The sequence below is a fragment of the Tachysurus vachellii genome, chromosome 24 (genome assembly GCF_030014155.1).
Source record: "Tachysurus vachellii isolate PV-2020 chromosome 24, HZAU_Pvac_v1, whole genome shotgun sequence".
NCBI classification, from domain to species: domain Eukaryota; kingdom Metazoa; phylum Chordata; class Actinopteri; order Siluriformes; family Bagridae; genus Tachysurus; species Tachysurus vachellii.
In genome coordinates, this window is record NC_083483.1 from 2,559,469 (window position 1) to 2,581,937 (window position 22,469).

Genomic DNA, 22,469 nt, shown 5'->3' on the forward strand with positions numbered 1-22,469 from the left:
TGATGGTTTACGTTTTTATTTTTCTCTTAAAATTACTAATTCACATTATATCACACAGTTCCTGTTTATTTCCTGGATCTCCATACCTCAAAGAGACCAATCCAATTTAATGCATTCCGAATGCATACTTTAACTCACAACTCTAAACCGTTGTCTTTAAGGAGTTATAAGAAGTCTAATGACAACTAAATAAGATAGAAGATTATAGCGGAGACCTAATGTTCAAATGAAACGCCTTTTTTCTAGCACATTTGGAACACAGCGGGAGCCTGATTAGATCTGACACAGCGAAGTGGGTAAGTCTGTGGGGTTGAATGAAATCTTCACAGCAGTTCAGTCACACTGCGGAGAGACGATGACGGCTAAATTAAAAAACGCTGACAGTCAGGAAGCACTATAACGGATAAGTTGGCATGGAATTGTATGAAATTGGACAGAATTGACCACGACAAAGAGCCTGGCTGTAATTAATAGATTAAATCAATTAGCACCCTTGTAATTAGCATGAAGGAGTGAAAATTGAGTTAGGCTCACAATTCCACTAAGAAAAAGGTGGTTTGAATCAAGGACACCTCAACAGAGACTTTAGTATTTTCTTTGGATTGCTTAAGACATTACCCACAATGTTGCATGACTACCTCCTAATAGCACTGTGGTGGGATTTGGCCTTTGCTGATTAGACCTTTAATCTGTTCAGCTCCCTCACTTTCATATGTGTATACTCTGCTAAAGCAGATTTTTACTCAAGAACAAAATACTTTCTTTTGAGAAAATGATTTCACTGCATGCCTTGTTGACTAGAGAATCACTTGTTTCCCTGCTTTAAATTTGGGTTTAACATAAACATGTCATTGTTAGAGCCCAGAATGCACTGAATCATGAACACTTTGTGCTTAGTGATTTACTTTTTGACATGAAAATAGATCTCAAGTGTTTTTCCTCTCAATTTCACCAAACTCTCAGTAACATTACATACCTCAGAACATGACCTGGCTCATCTGTGCACTATTAAGGCCTCCATAACCAAGTGTCCTCCAAGTGAACAAGACTCAGAGACTGAGACTAAAGCCACTTTTCGGCTCTTGGGTGAAATTGTGTTTTCAGCTCGTTGCACATGTTGCCTCGGGCCAATGTTGGCCAGTGTGTAATTTATGAGCCTCTTCACATTGTTTCCCTCTGTGGATTTTTAATATCGCTCAATGCCAGAGGGTTTTCGACTAATAAATCAGAAAATAAGGAAAACATGCTGTTAAGACTTGGATTTTTATATCATATAATGTCATTTGCTCTGTTTTTTGATAGACATTTAAGCTTGGATGTGGAGCATCCGTAATGCTGGCTAATTGTGATTAACTGAAATATGTCAATGATTATAGCAAAATGATTTATCTTCTTTTTCTTTAATAAATAAAGTACCTTGTTTCTAATTATACTTTCATACTTTCATTTTAATTGATAAGAAGACATGGAGGAAAATATTACTTAAATCATGTATTTGCGTATTGTATTCATCAGGTCTATAGGTCTACTGACTGCACCCCAAGAGTAATTGTTTTTAATGCACTTTCAATAGTGCACACAAGAGATCCTCCACTGCTCTTTTATAATTCTTTTCTAAAAGAGTCAGAGATCCATGTAGCATCACAGACGAGGCAGAGTTTCATTTGCCTTTTGTCTGTAAAAATGTCTCCTGGGCATTTGCATTTCCTTAGAACAAAAAAACCTTCTGAGGCACAGGAAGAAAGGAAAAGTGATTGACAATCTTTCTCATCCTTGTTCAGTCATACAAAGGTATTGATTTGGGAACTTGTGCCTGAGCAAGGGGATTAAATACAGTAACTCACAGAAGTTCACTTTAAATATTAGCAAAGTCTCAATCCCACTGTCCAAACTCTAACAGACCTTCTCTCACCGTAGAAGTCAGATAAATTGCATTTTAAACTAATATTAACATAAAGCCATGAATCACTCCTGAAAAGAATCCATCTCAGAATTAAAGACATGGTGACCTTCAGAGGCTGGACTGGAAGAAACATGGGGCAGGAGAGGTGATGTTATGGAGGAAAGCAAGGGCAAGATACTTCTGGTATTTTCAGTGATGTTTGATTTAAATCAGCTAAAAATGTAAAAGTTATGAATGAACAAGCAAAGAAAGAAAGAAAGAAAGAAAGAAAGAAAGAAAGAAAGACAACAAATTATGACAGAATAGATATGAAAAAGACGTATGGAAATGGTACAAATAGCAGAATTGGTGTTACTGAAAGAGTTAGAAAGTATACTGCTCTTACGAGGCAACCGATTTTCAGAGGCTGGTATGATTTATTTTTTATTTTTTTTAATGTGTAGTGAAGAAAATTACTATCTCTAACTGTTATTTTTTGGGTTTTCAGAAAGTTCATAGTAGGACTGAGCTGAGCTGAAATAGACATCATATTTAGTTTGCTAAAATAATTGCTGCTCATTTAGATGAAGTGTTTGACTGTGAGCTTCGAGAGGAAATGGATTGTTAGGAAATAAGAAGAGAGAAGCATGAAGATGCCTGTCAGAGACAGAGCAATTTTTAAATTGATGTTGTCACCAGATCAGTAATTGAGGTTAAATCCTGACCCTTGGTGTAATCAAAAACAGTGGACTTCTTTGGTTTGTGTTTTGTTTGCTGCTCAACATGTCACGAAGATTAGCTTTTGGGTGATGTTATGATTGGGCTGCTATTTTACTCTTACATTTTACTCTACTATTACATTGAACACATATATTTATGTGTATGTGTGTGTGTGTGTGTGTGTGTGTGTGTGTGTGTGCCTGTGTGTACAGTATGTGTGTGCGTGCAAAGTAAAGGTAAAATACATTGTAAACATAAAGGTGTCACTTACTGGAATTTATCAGATTTGTTTTACTTTCAGTATTGTTGCTGTCATGTCCTATTACAATGAATACTATTATTATTATCCAGTACTTAATCCAAAGAAAAGCAAAAGCTGAAAAATGATGTGCTCATCCAGTCAGGATCTTAAAACTCCACATGAATTATATTGTCTGAACAAAAAGACACGGCTTGTTCACTTGTATAATTGTCCTTCACCTGTGAAATATTAACAAAGCTCCCAGTTTCTGAACAATAATTACTTCAGTTGAACTGTCACCGAAGACACTGTCAGTCTGAAGGAATGGTGTAAAAATGAAAAAATAGTGTAGAAAAGACTAAGGAGAATTCTAAAGAGATTAGGAATCTCCATAGGAATAGGAAAATTATATCAAAGAGGTTGGACATTCTAGTAACCACTGTTGGATCAATAATGAGGAAGTAGAAGTTGCATCACACTACCTGACAACGCACTCCCTAAAAACCTAATGTAAAAGACAAGACAGAGACTAGTCAAAGCAACAGTAGAGCCAGTGGTTTCTCAGAATGAGCTACAGAGTAGAGGTCTTCTCGGGTCTAAAAAAATTTACCCGTCCCGAAGTGACCTGAATCACTTTTTACCTGAACCCGACGTGCATAATTTTTTTTTTTTTTAAGAAGCCGACCCGAGACAAACCCGAAAAAATTAGACCCGAGTCCGACCCGTCCCGTTGGCATTTTTTTTTTAACCCGACTGGACCCGAATGTTGCATAACTCTACACTAAAGTAACCGCTACAGAGTGGATTCAAAATTGATTGACAGGTCTGTTTCAACGAAAATTAGCTTACCGCCAGCCACACGTCGCCAGCCACATGTCACAAGCGGTCTTGGCAAACAGAGGAGAGGTTGGAAAAGGACTCGTGTCGATGCACACACACGAGATAAAGTAGCTCGGGTCTTCTCGGGTCCGTTCGGTAAAAACACATTCATTTTAAATTACCCGAGACCCGATGTAGCTATTATTATACCCGACCCGTTTCCGAGGCACACGTGAAACTTTTAGACCCGAACCCGCTCGGGTCTCGGATCGGACCTCGGGTTTTCGGATCTAAGTGGACCTGTGAAGACCTCTACTACAGAGTACAGTGGCTGAGTCCAGCGATATTGCACAAGACAACCATTTTTTATCATTTAGGAGCTCTGTGTAATTAAGGTCTGTATGCGTATCCTGGTTAAAAAATAATTTAAAAGCACACATTTGACCAGTGAAGATATGTTAATTGTACCGAGCTCAAGCTCAAGATCCTGTATATGGGCAATTTTCAAGGCAGTAGGTGTGGTACAAGCCTAACACATACATAAATAAACACCATCCCTAGGGCAATAAGTGCTGATTTTTTTCATTTTTTGTTAGTCTTAAAGTGACAAATAATGAATGATTTGAAAAATGTCAATTAATGACTAAAGCCTTATATTAACTCAATTAATATTCTACTGTATGTGTTATACAATATTAGGTTTACTACCTTGAGTAACAATAGAGAAACCCCCCAATTTTAATACATATAATTAACAGATAATTGTAAAATAAGCCCAGGTATTGTTTAATAACGTATGTTTTTCATACAATGACAGGAATTTGAACTAATCTGTAGCCATTTTTGAGTATTTCTGTTAAACACTTTTACTTTGATCATCACAGCATGTTCAGTAGACTTGTAGAAATGTCTAAAGATTAAACACAAAATATGTCAAGTCGGAGAATAAGTCAATAGGTTGTGATCTGTATTAAAAATCTTGGCAGTAAATCTGTGTTTCTTTTAACTTTTGTCTTTGTGACCTCTAAATCTCTGAAGTTACTGACATTGAACCGTTGAGTTCTGGACTCCGGATGATCTGAAGCCTGAAGTGAACTGTTTTATCATATTAATCTGAAAACCTCTTGCATTATGCATGCATTTGTGGTGAAATACAACTGACACCATAATAACACAAAATTATTCTAGACTGTGTGTTCACAATGAGGAAAATTACCATTAGATTATTAGGTTTTGTTTAACTGATACTTATTTAATTTAGTTAGAAAAATGTGTGTAACAGTAATGTGATTATCATAAGTGGATCATTTTATATTAAAATATGTTATTGAAATGTTATTATTATTATTATTATTATTATTATTATTATTATTATTATTATTATTTAAATATCCCCTAGAAATATTTTTAGGATAGATAGATAGATAGATAGATAGATAGATAGATAGATAGATAGATAGATAGATAGATAAAGTAAAATAATAAAATACAATAAAATTAAGTGTTTACTGCATATTCATTTTGTAGCACGTGCGCTCATGTGATTAACATTCCTCAGAAACTCTTCTTGTTGACCGACCAATCAGAGACGACAATGGCGTGGATATGTAAATTAGGAGGCGGTTCCTTTTCACCGTGCTCTGAGGTAAAGTTGTGAGTGCAGTTTTAGCATCGCGGGTAACAGTTAAAAACGTGGACACTGAGTTCGGATGTTAAAACGTGAGGAGAAACAAACTTGTTTTTACACTGCGGATTAATTGTCGACATGTGAATTTATGGAGATAGGGACGGGAACTAATGAATGTGCTTTCATCTTGTTTAGTGTTATTGTGATGGCGGATGGTGATGAGTCTCGCGCGTAGGCAAGTAAACTCCAGATAAAGGACAATTTACCTTCATATAGTCATATTTTATTTTTATAAAATCACAAAATAGTCACTTATGAACGTAATCTCGGTCCTTCACTCTTGTGTGTGTTTGTGCATGTGTGTGGATGAGGAAAGTCTCCGTCCAACTCAACCACGCGCAGCTGAGCGCGCACACACAACAGACTGATTTTGTTTAGAAGATTTTACTTACATCTCACGTGACGCTTATCATGTAGGTATTAGAATTAATAAATAATTTTAATAATTTAATGAATTATATTCGTACGCAACTTGTACAAGTAATGTGTAAGCGGAATATAAAAGGGATTAGGGAGCTGCTGTACTCCCTGCACACACACACACACACACACACACACACACAGACACATATATATGTATTGTAGGGCTCTTCGAGAGATGGGACACAGAAGAAGGGCCACAGAGACGGGGTGAGAGTTAACAAAAGGGAGGTATTTATTTCCTCACTCACTTATAGCAAAAACAGAAATTAGGAAGGCAGCAAAAGTGAGTCCTTCCTGTAGGGGGAGATTGGGCAGAGGTCCAGGCTCCAAAACCCGGTAGCAAGAGGAGAGCGGCAGGAGAATAATAAAGCAGCCCTCCACAGGAGATTAGCGGGGCTCAGCCAGCAATGTGGAGTTCTGGGTCAGCTGGATGTCGCTGAAAACCAAGAGGAGAAAGATACCCCCCCCCCCCCCCTTCCTTTCTCCAGCCGCTGAGCCTTGCTTCCTGCTGTGCTTTCCTCATGGAGAGTGAATGCTCCAGCGGTGCTCCTGATTGGTCGGTGATTTTCAGCGGGAGTTTCGGCCGCTCCGCCGCTACACATATATATATATGTATATACAGGGCATTATCCTGATTAGTATCTTTACTAATCTTTACTAATTAGTGGTGCATTCTGCTAGTGTGAGGTCTATGGAGTGGGACTAAGTTGCCCAGCCAATTGTGTGCATCTGCTAATACATACAACTTGTTCTTTGTGCTTTTCTGTGTACTATATAGTTTGGAAAAGTAGTTTGGGTTCTGAGATTATTTAATATTTTATACTCTTCTGCCACTTGTACCATGAAATTTAGGCTATGAGGAAAATCAATAGCAGCTAAGACGAGAAGGAAATCAAATGCTCTCTCTCTCTCTCTCATTCTCTCTCTTTCTTTCTCTAACAAACACAAGGCATTAGTAATGTGGTCTGTATTTGAGACTGTAAAGAGACTTGGATAGATTCAGTAATACCCCAACAGAGACTGGGGTACAGACTGCAAAAGAGACACCAATAGAGACTGAAAAATGACAAAAATGAAGAATCTTTCTAAAACACTTGAATTAGCACTTTTCCCTCTTTTGATGTGTGTGTTTATAAAATAAAAAAACAAGCCCTGAATAATTTTAGGCTGATGGTATCCTAAGTCTGTAATCTAGTGTGTTCATCAATAGAGACTTAAAGGCGCTTTTGTAAGTCGCTCTGGATAAGGATGTCTGCCAAATGGTGTGAATGTATTAATAAATGTAAGTGTGTTTTCTAACTGAAGCAGTAAGTAGATTCTCATTTCTTACACAACCATGTCAGAAGACATATCCTGTGTTTGTGCAAAAGATGTTACTCTGTTTTAAAAGGGTCAAATTATTGGCCTGAAACTACTAAAAGTTAGTAGTGGCGTTAAGTAACTGGTGTCCAGTGTATTTTTTAAACCTGCATCTTCAGGGAATTGATCACTTAAACCTTTAGTGAAATCAGATTGTAAAAAACAACAGTACATCTTGCGGATGTGTTTAACAGTGAAAATAAGAGCATCTAAACACACGCTATATGAAGAGACCTCAAGGGATTGGGACTAAACAGTTCTGTAGACTTAAGAAACCCCATTATGTTTGAGGCTAATTGGAAAGAAAGGTTTTAGTTTGATAGGAGCTTAAAGTTTGGGCTCTGGAACAATGAAAAAGCTCCTGTGTCACCAAGTATTTCCATTAATGGATTTTTTCCTTCCCTGATGGCACGGGCATATTCTAAGATGACAATGCCAGGATTAATCAATAGTGAGAGTGGTTCAGAGAGCACAGAACATCATGTTCACCCATGGATTGGCCACAGCAGAGTTCAGACCTGATTCCTGTTGAGAAATTTTTTGGATGTGCTGGAGAAGACTTTGTGCAGCTGTCTAAGTCTCCTATTATTAATACAAGATCTGAGCAGAAATTAATGCAGATCAGGAGGGTAATAAATGTTGCATAAGTTTATCAAAATGATGTCACAGCGAATATGTGACACAATCAAAGTAATCGGCCGCCAAACAAAATATTAGTATGTCTAACTTCTTAATCTTTTTGGCTTCCCAACAGTATTTCTAAGACGTCTTTATCTGTTATCTAGTGAATTAGTATCAGCATGTATTTATTGTTAGACTTTAACCATGTCCGTGAGTGGCTCTGGATAAGGGCTTCTACCAAATATTATTTAAAGAAAAAATGAAAATGGAACTGGACTCTAGAAACAAGAAGAGAGACTAAAATAAACATGTAAAATAGACAGTAACAGGGAATGCAGTAGAGACTGAATAGGATTTGTAAAGAGACAGTAATATAAACTTTATTAGAAACAGGAATAGAGATTCTAACAGAGACAAGAATAAAGATTAATAGAGATTGTATGAAAATAATGGAGATGATAAAAAAGAGATTGGAAATGTAAGTGTATTAGAGATTGTAGAAAAAATACAAGGAACTGCAATAGTGACAGTGTAACGGGAACATAAACTTGCAGCCACCAGAGTGAATCCTCACCCGAGTTCTAGCCACTCTTGGATCTGGGCCATGAAAACCATTCTCACACCATGCATAGACGCAAAGTATCGTCGTTTTAGCCATGCATTACCAAGCCGTTAGTTATATGCTCTGCTCTTTCTTGTGTATTGTTCTTGTGTATTGTTCCACAGACTGATTACTTCTTGCCAAACCTTTTGATTGGCATTTCCTTATGCCCCTTTGCTATTGTTTTGGATTAGTTTCCTCTGTATCTCATTAAAGCTCTTCTGATTTACCACATATTGATCCTACGGAGCTGCCATTACAGGATACTTTGCCTATTGAAGTGGATCCAGTGGACCCCACTCGACTCCAGGCCCTCATTAATCAGCAAGGACATGCATTAGCTGAATATAAGCAACAACTGGTAGCTCTCCAAGCGTCCAACAAGCAGCTGCTTCAGGTTCTAGCTAACGCTCCCGATACCAGGTATGATTTGCCCACCTTTTATTTATGCCCCTTTGCTATTGTTTTGGATTTGTTTGCTCTGTATCTCATTAAACCTTCACTGACTGATAAAATCTGCAGTGGAGTGAGATGCTAGACTTTTGGTATCTTTTTAAGTCCTATGTGCTTTTCTTCTTCATATTTTATTTTGTTTGTTGCTTTTATTGTTTTTTTTCTATGCACTATATGTTTCTATGTTTCTATGTTCTATTTTCCTCTTCTACTCTTCTTCTTTCTGGTCCTGTTGTTATCAAATCAGTCATCGTGAACCTATTTGTTACTTTCTATCTCTTTCTTCAACACCTTGGAAACCTCGTTTCGTCTTGCTGCGACTGTCACTAATGGAGCAGAACAGATAGAGATGTTTAGGTGAGACAGACTTCATCTTTGCTGTGTATGTGACTGTGTCTGTGTCTGTCCATCTGTGTGTGTTTGCACACGTATGTGCATGGAGAACAAACATTCACTGTAACAACAGAGGCTGTTGGACGATTTCTGATGTATATCTCAGTAGTAATTGTTGCTACATGATTAAATTATCAATCCTTGCTTGTAGCATTTTCCATTCATGCTGAACTGACATGCATGCTTCTACTGCATACTGTATACAGGCATCGGTTTAACACTTTTCGCTTTCTCAAACACACCGGACTTCCTCATCATAACGGATAATGGATGAGCCCGCTTATATGTAAATGAAGTGAACACAGACACACACACAGAGTTTGACCATCCACAGCTCCTTCTTCCTTAATCTTCACAGCATCTCTCTATCTCTCTAGTCAATTCACTTCAGTCTCTTTAACACAGAATTAGTGTGTAATGTTTGTGGTGTATCTCACTCTGTGCCGTCCATCCAAGCACCAAACCTCTACGTCCAACCAAACCGGAATAAATCAGAAGGTCTTATAAATGGTCCCAGACTCTGGTTTGTCCTCTATTTCTTTGTCTTTCTTTTTTTTTTACACACAAACACACACACACACACACATTCATTGTACTGACAGGTTGACACATCTCTCTTCGACTTCTGTGACAGATTTCTTAGTGTCTGTGAATAATGATCAGCTTAAGCTCTGCTTGCAGCTCTCTTTGCCCCATTATGGATGGAGTATGATGCTTCTAGGACAGTAAAAATTACAAGATGAGACTTTAGCTGTTACTGCAGTCTGTTTGATCACAAGGTGGATTTTTCTGTCATTTAAGCTTCTTATATATCTCCTAAAGTAACTAAGAATGGCAGAGGATGTTGAACAGAAACAACTCAGACAGTTATATGTCAAAACTCAGAGTGTTCTTCAAATGTGTCAAAATTGTCAGTTTTATAAAACTTTTTTTTTCTACATAAGAATATTTTCCCATTGTAAATTCAGTGCAAAAGAATGCCGAGTTATCTGAGGTAAGTTTAAATGTTGAGTCAGTATTTGCACAGAAAAAGTTGTATTCAGAGTCGAGTTACACAAGTGTGACTATGCAAGTTGATTTTGTAGGTACTTCAGTTAAATGCAGGATGACAAACGATTAATGCCTTTTTCTTCTGTCAAATGCAATATGAAATAACTTAATAATAACTAGAGACAATTAAAAAATGTAGCAAATTTTATTGTGTGAGCTCAAAGATTGTGTTCAGAGACATAAATCTCAGACCCAAATGATTTCTTTCAGAATTACTGGCAGATTATAAGCATCACAACTGAACTAATAAATGTGTCTGTTTGGTGTTTGTTCTTCTTGTCCTGACCCACAGGTAATGATGGCAGTTTGTTGAGTAAACTGATGAGCAAAATGTTTGTACTGAGTGACAGCATCACCTGGTGAACGAGGTGCAAGCGTGCTTAATTGGGTGGCCTGGTATCGATTGGGAAAAAAGCCAGCCAGGAACCCTGAAAGTAAAACCTAATTAAGTGCTCCTGTCATTGTGTCCCATTAGCCTGACAGAATAAAAGGGTGTGGGGGTGTTAAGCAGCAACGTTCCGGCATCCCAATGCTGTGTGTGCTTTCCTGATAAGCAGAGCTCCTAATTTTAATGAAGGTAAACAAGAGCTAGCTGACTTCACATGTTTTAATTAGAGGCAGGTTGAGCACTTAGACACACACGACTGGATGGAGCCTGAGTATTGCTTCTTCCTCATCACAACTCTTCCACTTTTTTGCCTGTCACTATCATGTTTCCGCACTTACTGTGATAAATAGCCTCGCTCAGGGTGCGTCATAAACACAAGGTTAATTATTTTTAGGAAGCAGTTTTTTCCTGAATCTTTCTAAGTCTCATTTATCCTTTTTGTGTTGGAAGGACCATCTTCCCTCCTTTCATTAAAATCTTACTTTCTTCCATGCTCTCACACCTTCTCCTCTTAATCACTGGTGAGTTCTGGAGGTTAACCATGAGCGATACCCATAAACACTTGCTACAAACTTTCATTTGAGCAGACGAGCAAATAGGACTGAAGTAAATGAACACAAGCTAAAACAGGGTAAAATCTCGCAAGGACCTTCTGAATTTAAGGGGATAGAAATGTGTTGTTTTAGTTAACAAGCAGGGTTGCAAGCAGGGCGTTTGTCATACAGTACGTATAATAATTAACAGTAGTATTCATATGCATGCGTCCTCTCAGAAAAAACATTGTCTCATCTTTAATGTATTTGGTATTGGGCTCAGCTTAGCTATCATGAAATGAAAATGTAATAACAGCATGTGCGCTTTTCACAGTCTGTCTAATATCTGTGAAGATTTGGAAATAAACCACTGCGAAGAACCCGACACAGTGGCAAGAAACAGAGTGTGCTGATTTATATTTCCTTCAATATTCTCATATTCACAAGGACACATTCTTCACGCTGCACACTGGGACAGTTACAGATGTACGTCACAAATCAAAAGACATGTCGAAGAGAATGAAAAGATGCATGGATCAGATTCAACCTGAAATGAACAGGCATCAATGTAAGCCACAGGTTTATATGAATGTGCTCCTTCAAATACATAGGTTCTATAGCGACAGTCAGATAAAATAGATGTGTGTAATGGTTGATATGTTAGTTTTTTGTTAAGTAATGCTTGCTTAACATTTATGAAGGGAGTCTCCAGTGTCGGTGCTTTGTAAAAACCCGCTGTAATGTTAAGTTTTATGGTCCTTAACAGTGTACATAAAACTTTCTGTTATGCAAAATTCATGTACAAAACAAGTAATGACTTTAAACAGAATAGCTCACTCCTCAAATGCAGCATGCTGTTAGTTTATCATTTATCCGTCCTCTGTTGTTTTTGCCACGTGAATTCAGAGTAACAGACAGTCAACTCAATTACTCTGATCAGTCAGCGCTCGCTCAGGTCTAACACCATGCTTCGGAGGTTTCACTTTAGAGGAAACAAAGCAAACATACCAATTCTTCCCTGTATGACTGAGATCCTTTGATGATTAACACAAAACTAACAGAACCATGTTCTTGTCTTCTGTCACTTGCTGATATTCCAGGAAACTGTATGGGGAAAAAGCCCAGCTGTGGTACACAATCCATGAGCCAAGGAAAAAAACATGAACAAAAGGACCTTTTCATAATGTTGTGGCTAATTAGAACAGCATACACCTCATGGTTCAAAGAAACTGTGCTTTTACTTTTACTGACAATGAGTCAGTGTTTAGAGGATTATGTCTAGAAGGGTAAGATATATGTGTATAATCACAATACAGCTTTTTCAATACTGCTACAACTATAGAGCTTCTTTGTAGAGTCAATAACAATATCTCGGTGCTGGAGGACATCATAACGAGTCATGAGCTGTTTATAGATTTAACACACACACACACACACACACACACACACACACACACACACAGTGTTTAGAATTTGTGGGCTGCTGGTGGGAAAATAAAAATTATTCTGTACGATGTAGTACCTGCAGGCCCCAGTGATAAACGTATTGGTTGTGTATTAAAATATAACACTAAAACTAATTAAAAGCTTGAAATTGTTTTGACATGTTAACAGATTGCAGATTTAATTTGGTTTTATTTTTTAAATTATTATTATTATTATTTAAACTATTACAAAAGCATGTGTAGGAACTGCTGGGGTTGTTAGGCAGAATAGCAGAAGCTTTGACCAACAGCAGGAAGTCTTTGTTAGTTCCAAACCCAACCTGCACACCTGCTGGTAGAAAATGTTCGCCTGTTAATCTTCCTATGATAAAGACAAACACGCAGAGGTTTACCTGCACACTGAGTGCATATGCCAGCCATGAATCCGCAGCCTTCACAGTTTTTCCTATTTATGCCAAAAATTCATATCACCCTAAAAAAAAAAAAAAAGAAAGAAAACTTGACACTGGAGAAACCTTTGATGAATATTTAATAATCATCTCCTTACAGACAGTGAACAAAAGACTTGTAGACTCGGTGCATGCCTAGAAAAAAAGGAATTACGGTTTCAGTTACAGTTTTTGAAAATACTACATCTTCTGTTGAGTCATATTAGATGGTTCACTGCATTAGATGCTTCACTGTGATACACATTGTCGCTGTCGGGCGGAAACCTTGTATGTCCATATTTGGTCAATTTCATATTTTTTCACATATCGATGCTATTGGTCAGTCCCCACGTGGGTCTGTTATTTTTACAAGTTATTAACCAATCTAAAGTCTTGAAAATAGCTTGAGCGCAAATCTCATAACACTTCAACTGTCCACCACTTCCTCACTCCGTGGGAGAGCTTCACGGCATATTTCTCCTCAAGAAGAGTCGCAACGAATCAACACGTCTTCTGAGGTAAATGTCTTCAAAACACTGGGCTCAAAGAAAAAAAATCTTGACCCCCGCTAGTTCTGGTGCTCGTCTGAGGACAGGACTTTAGTGCAAGACAATCCACTGCAACGCGGACTAAACCTTGTGCACTGCAGATAAGGTACGGCGTTTTTTTTTAATTTCCTCAAAAATAACTTTTTTGGAGATACGAGGATTCCGCCTGACAGCGACGATATACATATTGTTCGTTACAAAACTGGTCGAAGAATCTTAATCATCCAGTTTAATTGTCACGGATTTGCCAGGTTCTCCCCTCACACAGCAAACTAGATCCTCATCACCTGAGTTCTAATCACGGGGCACCTGGAACCCCTCATTACCTCACCACATAAAAGACGCTCTCTAACACACGCACATTGTCCGGTCTCGTAAACGCTGGCTACAACTACATGCTGGATCTACTAACCTGACTCTCTCTTTTATACCAGTAGTTTCCAGAGTTCGCTGTCCACCGAAGGATCTAGTTATCGTCGGTTTGCAACCTGTGACCCGGCGTGTGTGTGCTAGAGCTTCACCTGGCCTCATCCACCCTCACTCACTTCATTCACTTCTGCTTTTCAATTTTACTTTATATCTGCCTTCATCGTCTTCTGCCCCTGACATTAACAACACATTAAAAGGAAGAATGGTTATGAATAATAAACGCCTGTACAATGAAAACTAATGTATTTGCAGGTATTTAATCCTCTGAAACTTCATTTCTGCATTAGTTTCCTCACCACACACCTATCTAACTGCTAAAGGTCCTGAAAAAGAGCGCTATTGTTTTTTTTTGTTTGTTTTTGTTGTGTGTGTGTCACGCTGCCACCCATCACTCGAATGAATACACTGTTACAGCACTATAATTACACTGTCAAAGGCTTATTCATCAACATGTTGTTCTGGTAAAAAGAAAAAAATAATAATCAGAAATAATCACTTTTAAACCCATTACACTGCATTCATCAATCTAAATCCCAAAATAATGCACATTTTTTAATAATCTCTTAATAATCAGATTATAATTAAGGTCATATTAAGATCACTTGAGGAATGTGAAATTATTTAACAAGGTTCAATAAGACTTTGTTCTTTCATCTGTACATTTTGTCAGTCATAAAATATTGTCATCAGTCACTTGCTGGTGTGTGTGTGTGTGTGTGTGTGTGTATGTTTGATGGATTTATATGTGAGCTGGTGTAAGTTCATTAATGCACTGCTGTCACCTTCATAAAACATGTACATGCACACATGAGCAAAGACTCGATTTATTGGAGAAGAAACCTCAGATTTATTGATGAGCATATGGCAAAGATACAGTATGATATTGTCTGTGTGTAGATGTTTTCTGAACATGTGAAAGTCTCCGGAGTCTCCGGAGTCGAGTGCTTTGGAATAGTTAGGTAACATAAAGAGGTAAGTTAAAATGTGACTTTAAGTTAAATTCATCTTCAGGACAAGTTGTTGACAGGAATAACGGTTTATAGTTGCTGTAAAAAAATAACAGGAACAGGAACTGGTTTCATGGACGTTCCGGCAACAATAAATGAATCTGTGAACAGACAGAAATGGTAATCTTTTACAAATAGCTTGCGTGTATGAGGAATTTAACACGTCTGGACACAGACTAATAGGAAAAGAATCGATTTTAGGTTAGTACTCATGCACAATTTATAGAACTTTTTTTTTTACTGCACCGAGTTTAAAGAACAGTTCAGCTCCACAAATAATTTGAATTTTATTTCAGCATTTTTAAGGTTTTAGTTCCAAATAGTCAAGTCTTTTCATTTTATAATCACGTTCATGTACACTTTAAATGTCATTGATAAATGCACACCAAGAACAGGACAAAGGGTCATCTGATCATCTACAGTGGTTTGCTTTTTAGCCTCTGGGTTTTAAATACCATCAGAATTCAGCAGACAGCTAAAGAACTTCAGTGTCTAATCTGGTGTTGCACTAAATCTTGTTCCGTGGCAGTCAGACCTCAAGAGTAGAGCTATTAAAGCTAGAGGAGAAGCTTGATAAATGGGATAAATGTGTGCTGACAGCCCCTGCTTCCTCCCTCCAGTGGATGACTGAAACTCCATGGTGCTGCATGTTAAGTGATGGTCGAGCCCATGGAACAATGCTAAACCAGAAAAAAATCCTAGCACAGAAAAATATTTTGATTATAGTCAAATTTATTTACTACATTTCTTTATTGGACTGTTTTTTTTTTTTTTAAACAAATAAAAGATTTTGAAGCATATTTGCAGATATTTTTACTGAAAGGATGAAATGGAGTTGTTTTATTACTTTATTACTTTGTTTATATTAGTGGGTTGATAACCAATAAGTTTAATACTTGGATATTTTGGAATAATAATCTGATAATGAGAAACCTTAAATAAATGTACATTATTCAACCTGATTTTTCTTATTTCAAGCATTACATTTTCTCCTTGTATTGCCAAATAATGTAGCTACTTTTTGTAAGGAGAAAAAAATATATTTGAAAAGAACAAGGCTATTTTTAAACTTGAAATTAGATTTAAAAAAAGGTTTAAATGTCATATACTTGTGAGCACACAAGCCTATGGAAAACATGTGGTGGTGAAGGAGATGCTAATGAAATGATTTGGATTACTTCAACACCAGAGCTACCCCAGACGTCTGACCTTTTTGGGCCTTTTTACACCTGGTCACTTCATGTGTTTTCTCTGATCCGATAGCTATCTGATTTGTTAAAACTGTTCCAATTTACATTAGGCCACATAAATGCGTCTCGGCGAATCGGATATCGATCCGATCTTTCTACTCCTGCCCAAAATGCTAATATATTTTACCTCATTTCCGGGGTAATTGAAACGGAACACGCTTTGGTGTATGCGGTTTTCAGAATGCAATCAAAAAGAAGACGAAAAAACTCGTTACGACGTTTATGTTACAAAAAACAGCGTTTACTGTTTGCCGCGATTTCGCTGGCAGCAGCAGCGCATTTTAAGACCCAACGAGACGCCTGGGTGAAAGATCACTTGCGAGTGACGTACTTCCGTTTGGGAGGAGTATAGCGCTGACGTATGTGGCTTTAACAACCACATTCATTTACACCTGTCCAGTTTCATCTGAAACGCATCTCAGACCACCTCCTGAAGGGGTTTGAACCATCAGATTTATATCTGTCTCGAAAACGTTTCAGAGGGCATTTAGACCTGGTCTTTTTACCATCGGATAGCTATCTGATCACAGAAAACGCATGAAGTGACCAGGTGTAAAAACCCCACATGTATGCATAGCAGGAAAAATAAATCTGGTATTTTTTTTTGCGGTTTCTTTCCCATAACAGTCTAAACCAGTCATGAGATCACTTTTATCTTTTTAAGATCTTTTTAAGGTCTTTTTAATTCCTTTTATTTTTATTAGTGCCAATTTCCTCAGAGTTTCACCAAGTCCTGCATCTTAGCATCTAAGAATTCAGAGACATGTTAGAACATTTCTAGAACTTTTGTAGACATCTTGTAGAGCTTATGATGAATTTGTATTCTGCACTGAAGCCCGGTGTAAGTCTGATTAAATAACCTCTCGTGTGCTTTAATCAGTCTTAATCAGAACTTCATTAGTACATTCAGGATCATTTGCATTGCCTAATACTCCCAGATATAACCCTAATCATTGAGGACTGAACAAATTTAACAAGACGAGTTAAATCTGTCTGTCTGTCTTTCATGTTATTTTATCCTTCACCTCGACAGTTTGAAGAATCCCATTGTGAATCTCAGAATAGAACTTTGTTCGTATAAGATGGTTTTTGGTGCATGGAAAACTGAAAATACTTCTCATTCATTGTTCCTTTTTTGCTTCAGTAGCCCTTGTGTAGATCATTCATTCATTCATTTTCTACCGCTTATCCGAACTACGTCGGGTCACGGGGAGCCTGTGCCTATCTCAGGCGTCATCGGGCATCAAGGCAGGATACACCCTAGACGGAGTGCCAACCCATCGCAGGGCACACACACACACACACACTCTCATTCACTCACACAATCACACAATACGGACAATTTTCCAGAGATGCCAATCAACCTACGATGCATGTCTTTGGACCGGGGAGGAAACCGGAGTACCCGGAGGAAACCCCCGAGGCACGGGGAGAACATGCAAACTCCACACACACAAGGGGGAGGTGGGAATCGAACCCCCAACCCTGGAGGTGTGAGGCGAACGTGCTAAACCCTAAGCCACCGTGACCCCCTGTGTAGATCGTGTTTATCATAATTTGAAAAATTTAGAAACTCTTTAGTCACACAAATGTGTTGCATTTGACTGTGGGAAATCACACCAAATGAACACTGCGTATTTGAAAACCCTTAAACATGATTGAAAACACCAGCAAACAGCTTTCAAACAGAAATTTTTCTTTGGCAGTTATCAGAAGAGCAGAGCTAAGAGATAAGGATACTGAGAGTGAAATGGAAACAAATCACCTTTAGGCTGACTAGCAGGCAGGCAATGACAGTTTACAAATCAATTCCACATGACAGGTTTCACCTCTACTGCATGTTCAGTGTCATCTACCTTATTGAACATAATGAATACTGTGTGTGTGTGTGTGTGTGTGTGTGTGTGTGTGTGTGTGTGTGTGACACCAGAACAGCTTCAATGCTCCTTACCATTGATTCTACAGATCTCTGGAAATTTACTGGAGCAATGAAGACAGTTCCTCCAAATGATATTCGTTCAAATAATGTGTTTGGATAAATGGGTAATATTTCACCCAGACAAACTGTGACGATGTTCCTTGCTTGCATTCCAGTCAAGGTAACAGGGTTATGTCCTAGTGCTCCACTCTCCTTAAACTACAAGTAATGTGACTGCTGCAGCTTGCACCACCTAAATACTTCTCTCTCTCTCTCTCTCTCTCTCTCTCACTCTCTCTCTCTCTCTCTCTCATTCTCTCTCTCTCTCTCTCTCTCTCTCATTCTCTCTCTCTCTCTCTCTCTCCCTCATTCTCTCCCTCTCTCATTCTCTCTCTCTCTCTCTCTCTCTCATTCTCTCTCTCTCTCTCTCTCTCTCATTCTCTCTCTCTCTCTCTCCCTCATTCTCTCCCTCTCTCATTCTCTCTCTCTCTCTCTCTCTCTCTCTCTCTCTCTCTCTCTCTCTCTCTCTCATTCTCTCTCTCTCTCTCTCTCTCTCTCTCATTCTCTCTCTCTCTCTCTCCCTCATTCTCTCCCTCTCTCATTCTCTCTCTCTCTCTCTCTCTCTCTCTCTCTCTCTCTCTCTCTCTCTCTCTCTCTCTCTCTCTCTCTCTCTCTGTGTGTGTGTGTGTGTGTGTGTACACACTGAAATAAACCCTCTGACATTTTTGTTATTGCTACACAACTCAATCAGCCATGTTCTAATAAGCTAGACTCATTAGTTTCCTACAATGAATAAAGCAACATTTACAACCCTCTGAAGTACATTTTCAATGTTTCTGGCTCCAACATGGGGTCATATTTCACTTCCAATTAAGTTCTCATTTCAGCCTTCGCTCTCATACTCATACTACTAATATTCTTTTCAGTAATATTCTCATTAACAGCTTTTATGATTAAGCCACACTGTTGATTAAAGGGATTGGGGAATGCAACGTTAAATTGATAGTTTTTATTATTTCTTTAAGGTGTGTAGTCATATTTATTTATGAATATGATTTAGATCTAGATATAAAATGAATTCTTGATGGAATCCATAGACTACCCATGCACAGCTAATCGTTTTTCTGTTGTTTTTTATTTTATAAGTCGACTTACACAAGACTTGTGTAAAGAATAATACGCCAACATGATGTCATGACGCCAACATCTAACGGCTTCAAGTGTGTTATTTCTAGGGGTTTTTTTCACGTTGATTATTCGACAGAACTACACTTGGGTTACTAAAAAACATTCACTAGTCACCATGAATCTGAAACCTGTCCTGGGAAGGCTGAAATAGAGACACACCATGGATGGGACAAACCAGTTCCTCACAGTGCACAAAACAGGCGCAATTTGGATTCGTCCATCAGTGGTCCACACAGAACCAGGAAACACCATGATTGTGATGCAGAACATACTGCAACCTGCCACATCTCAAAACATCCATCACTTTTAAAATCCAGAAGAAAGTCTATGCTGTAAAAAGTCAATCTGGAATAGGAAATATTTCTTTAGCTCCTCTGAGAGCTGTGCAGTAGCTGTATACAACTTCAGAAAGCCACCTAAAGCTATTATTATTTAATAACAACGTATAAAAGGCTTTTGGATTCCAACAGTGTGACTGATAAAGTTATTATTTAATATTATGCTACAGTGACAAAAGGTGGAAACATTCAAACGCTACTAAAACCTATAAATTTTTTCTGGATGAAATCTCATATTCTTCTTATTGCAGAGTATGAAATGGTGCTGGATGTAGTAGAAAGTACTTTGTAGAACCTTTCTTGCATTTATTTAGGATATACAGTACACTGAAGATGATTAGGAATATATTAGAAGGGCAATAATGTTCCTTGTATTTTAATGTTAAAATGGTAAGTAATAATGGTGTTCGTAGACCATTTCTCATTTAGTGGTGCTTCCATTAAGATCATGTGCAGTTCGTTACATGCTAAAAATCGATTTATTATACAGGTTTCCAATGAAGTGACAGCCAAAATTCCATATGTATTCCCTTAAATGTGTGTGATTTTGAGCACTGTATGAGATCATTATTTGTCCCACTTTAAAACAAGATCCCATTAAAATTGTGTCTAAATTCAGTGTCTGTTTGATAACCCACTTTCCTCATGCCTGATTATATAATGAACATCCTCTAAGAATACGTAATGTCTGTGTGACACAATATCTGAACCCAATATGTGGTGATATGTGACAGAAACTCGTTGGGCCTTTTTACACCTGGTCACTTCATGTGTTTTCTCTGATCCGATAGCTATCTGATTTGTTAAAACTGTTCCATTTACATTAGGCCACATAAATGCGTCTCGGCGAATCGGATATCGAGCCGATCTTTCTGCTCCCGCCCAAAATGATAATATATTTTTCCTCATTTCCGGGGTAATTGAAACAGAACACAATTTTGGTGTATGTGGTTTTCAGAATGCAATCAAAAAGAAGACGAAAAAACTTGTTACGACGTTTATGTTACAAAAATCAGCATTTATTTAACAGCGATGCACGACTCGTGAGTCACTTGCGAGTGACGTACTTCCGTTTGGGAGGAGTATAGCGCTGACGTATGTGGCTTGAACAACCACATTCATTTACACCTGTCCAGTTTCATCTGAAACGCGTCCCAGACCACCTCCTGAAGTGGTTTGTACCATCGGATTTATATCCGTCTCGAAAACGTTTCGGAGGGCATTTAGACCTGTTTTTTTTACCATCGGATAGCTATCTGATCACAGAAAACGCATGAAGTCACCAGGTGTAAAAAGACCCATAGTTAATTAATCAGAGTACACTTATATTCAGCATCAGACATATCTACGTATCATTGTCCATGTTTAAAAGGCGTTCATTTAATATACAGTATATGGGAAAATTGCAGTAGGATGCTGTATATGTCAAACATACCAAGATAAATTATAATGCAAAATTGTTTTTTCATTTTTCATCCTGTGTGTAGATTTTAACATTCAGGCTTTTTGCTGTTAATATAATTTAAATCATCACTATTCATCACAATTCTTCAGAACGAAGTTTACTTTCCCAATGCATTTCTAAATGTTAGTTTTCCTTTCCAAAAATGACTAAAAACAAAATAAAACCGCACAAAAAAATGACAGTTTAATATTTTTATTTATTATTTCAACTTTGCCTTGAAACGCATTTTCTCCAGTGAGCTTTGTTTATGCAACAAATCTCTTTCTCCTGGAGCTAAGCACCACAAAGGACACTGAGATTTGTCTCCATTAGAGGTCAAACACTCAGAAAACCCCAGGTAACACTCTGTAATAGAATCTTGATTATGTTTTTTTTTTCCCTCCTTTTTCTAAATGTCTCAAAGCAGCTTAGTAGTACGTACACAGTAGGCTGGAGAAGCTTTGTTGTTATTAAATAATTTTTTTTTTTTTTTTATGTCCATAAGCAGTTTGCTATTTAAATGATTCTCACAGGGCCTTATTCATGTGTACAAGGGATTTAATACTATATTTACGCAGACCTTAGATATAACTACAGACTTGGTGATTAATGCTCTGGTCTCTTGGTTATTCATCAGTCTGTCGTTGGAAAATATTTTCTTGTGTGATATTCCCTCGAGTCATTTGTAGAATTAACATTAATTCTACAAATTGTTCAAAAACTGTATATTTTATATAGAAAATGAGTCAGCAAGAAGAAGAAGTATTTACAAACGAATAAACCATGATATCCTGACATGCTGTTACATTTACTAAAAGATTATCCCAGTGATAAGCGCATCATCTGTTAACGTGTGGCATTCGTTATTCCGTCTCATTGTGAAATAGGATTTCAGGCAGCCAAAATGCGATGGAAGGTCTGAAACGCAATTACGCTTCCGGTGGCTGTAGACAGAAGAGTGGCTTCTCCACACACACTCCGGTTCCATTAACTCAAACATTCATCATTCTAAACAATCATTCAACGTCATGGAGAAACCTACAAGCAAGCCACGTATAGGCACGACATTTCCTTCCTAAAGTTCTACAAGCTGTTGCACTCAACAGGGTTTCATGCTAATACAACATTTTAGAATAAAACTGATTAACTAGAATGTACCATGATGAATGAATGGTGCTTGCACGTGGCAAATCCCGTAGGCTAGTCGAGACAAGCATGTGACGTCATCTGAATACTCTTGAGGAAGTTTTCCTCATTGTGCTGAGTGTTTTGATATGTCACATGTCCATGTTGTAAAAAGTTTT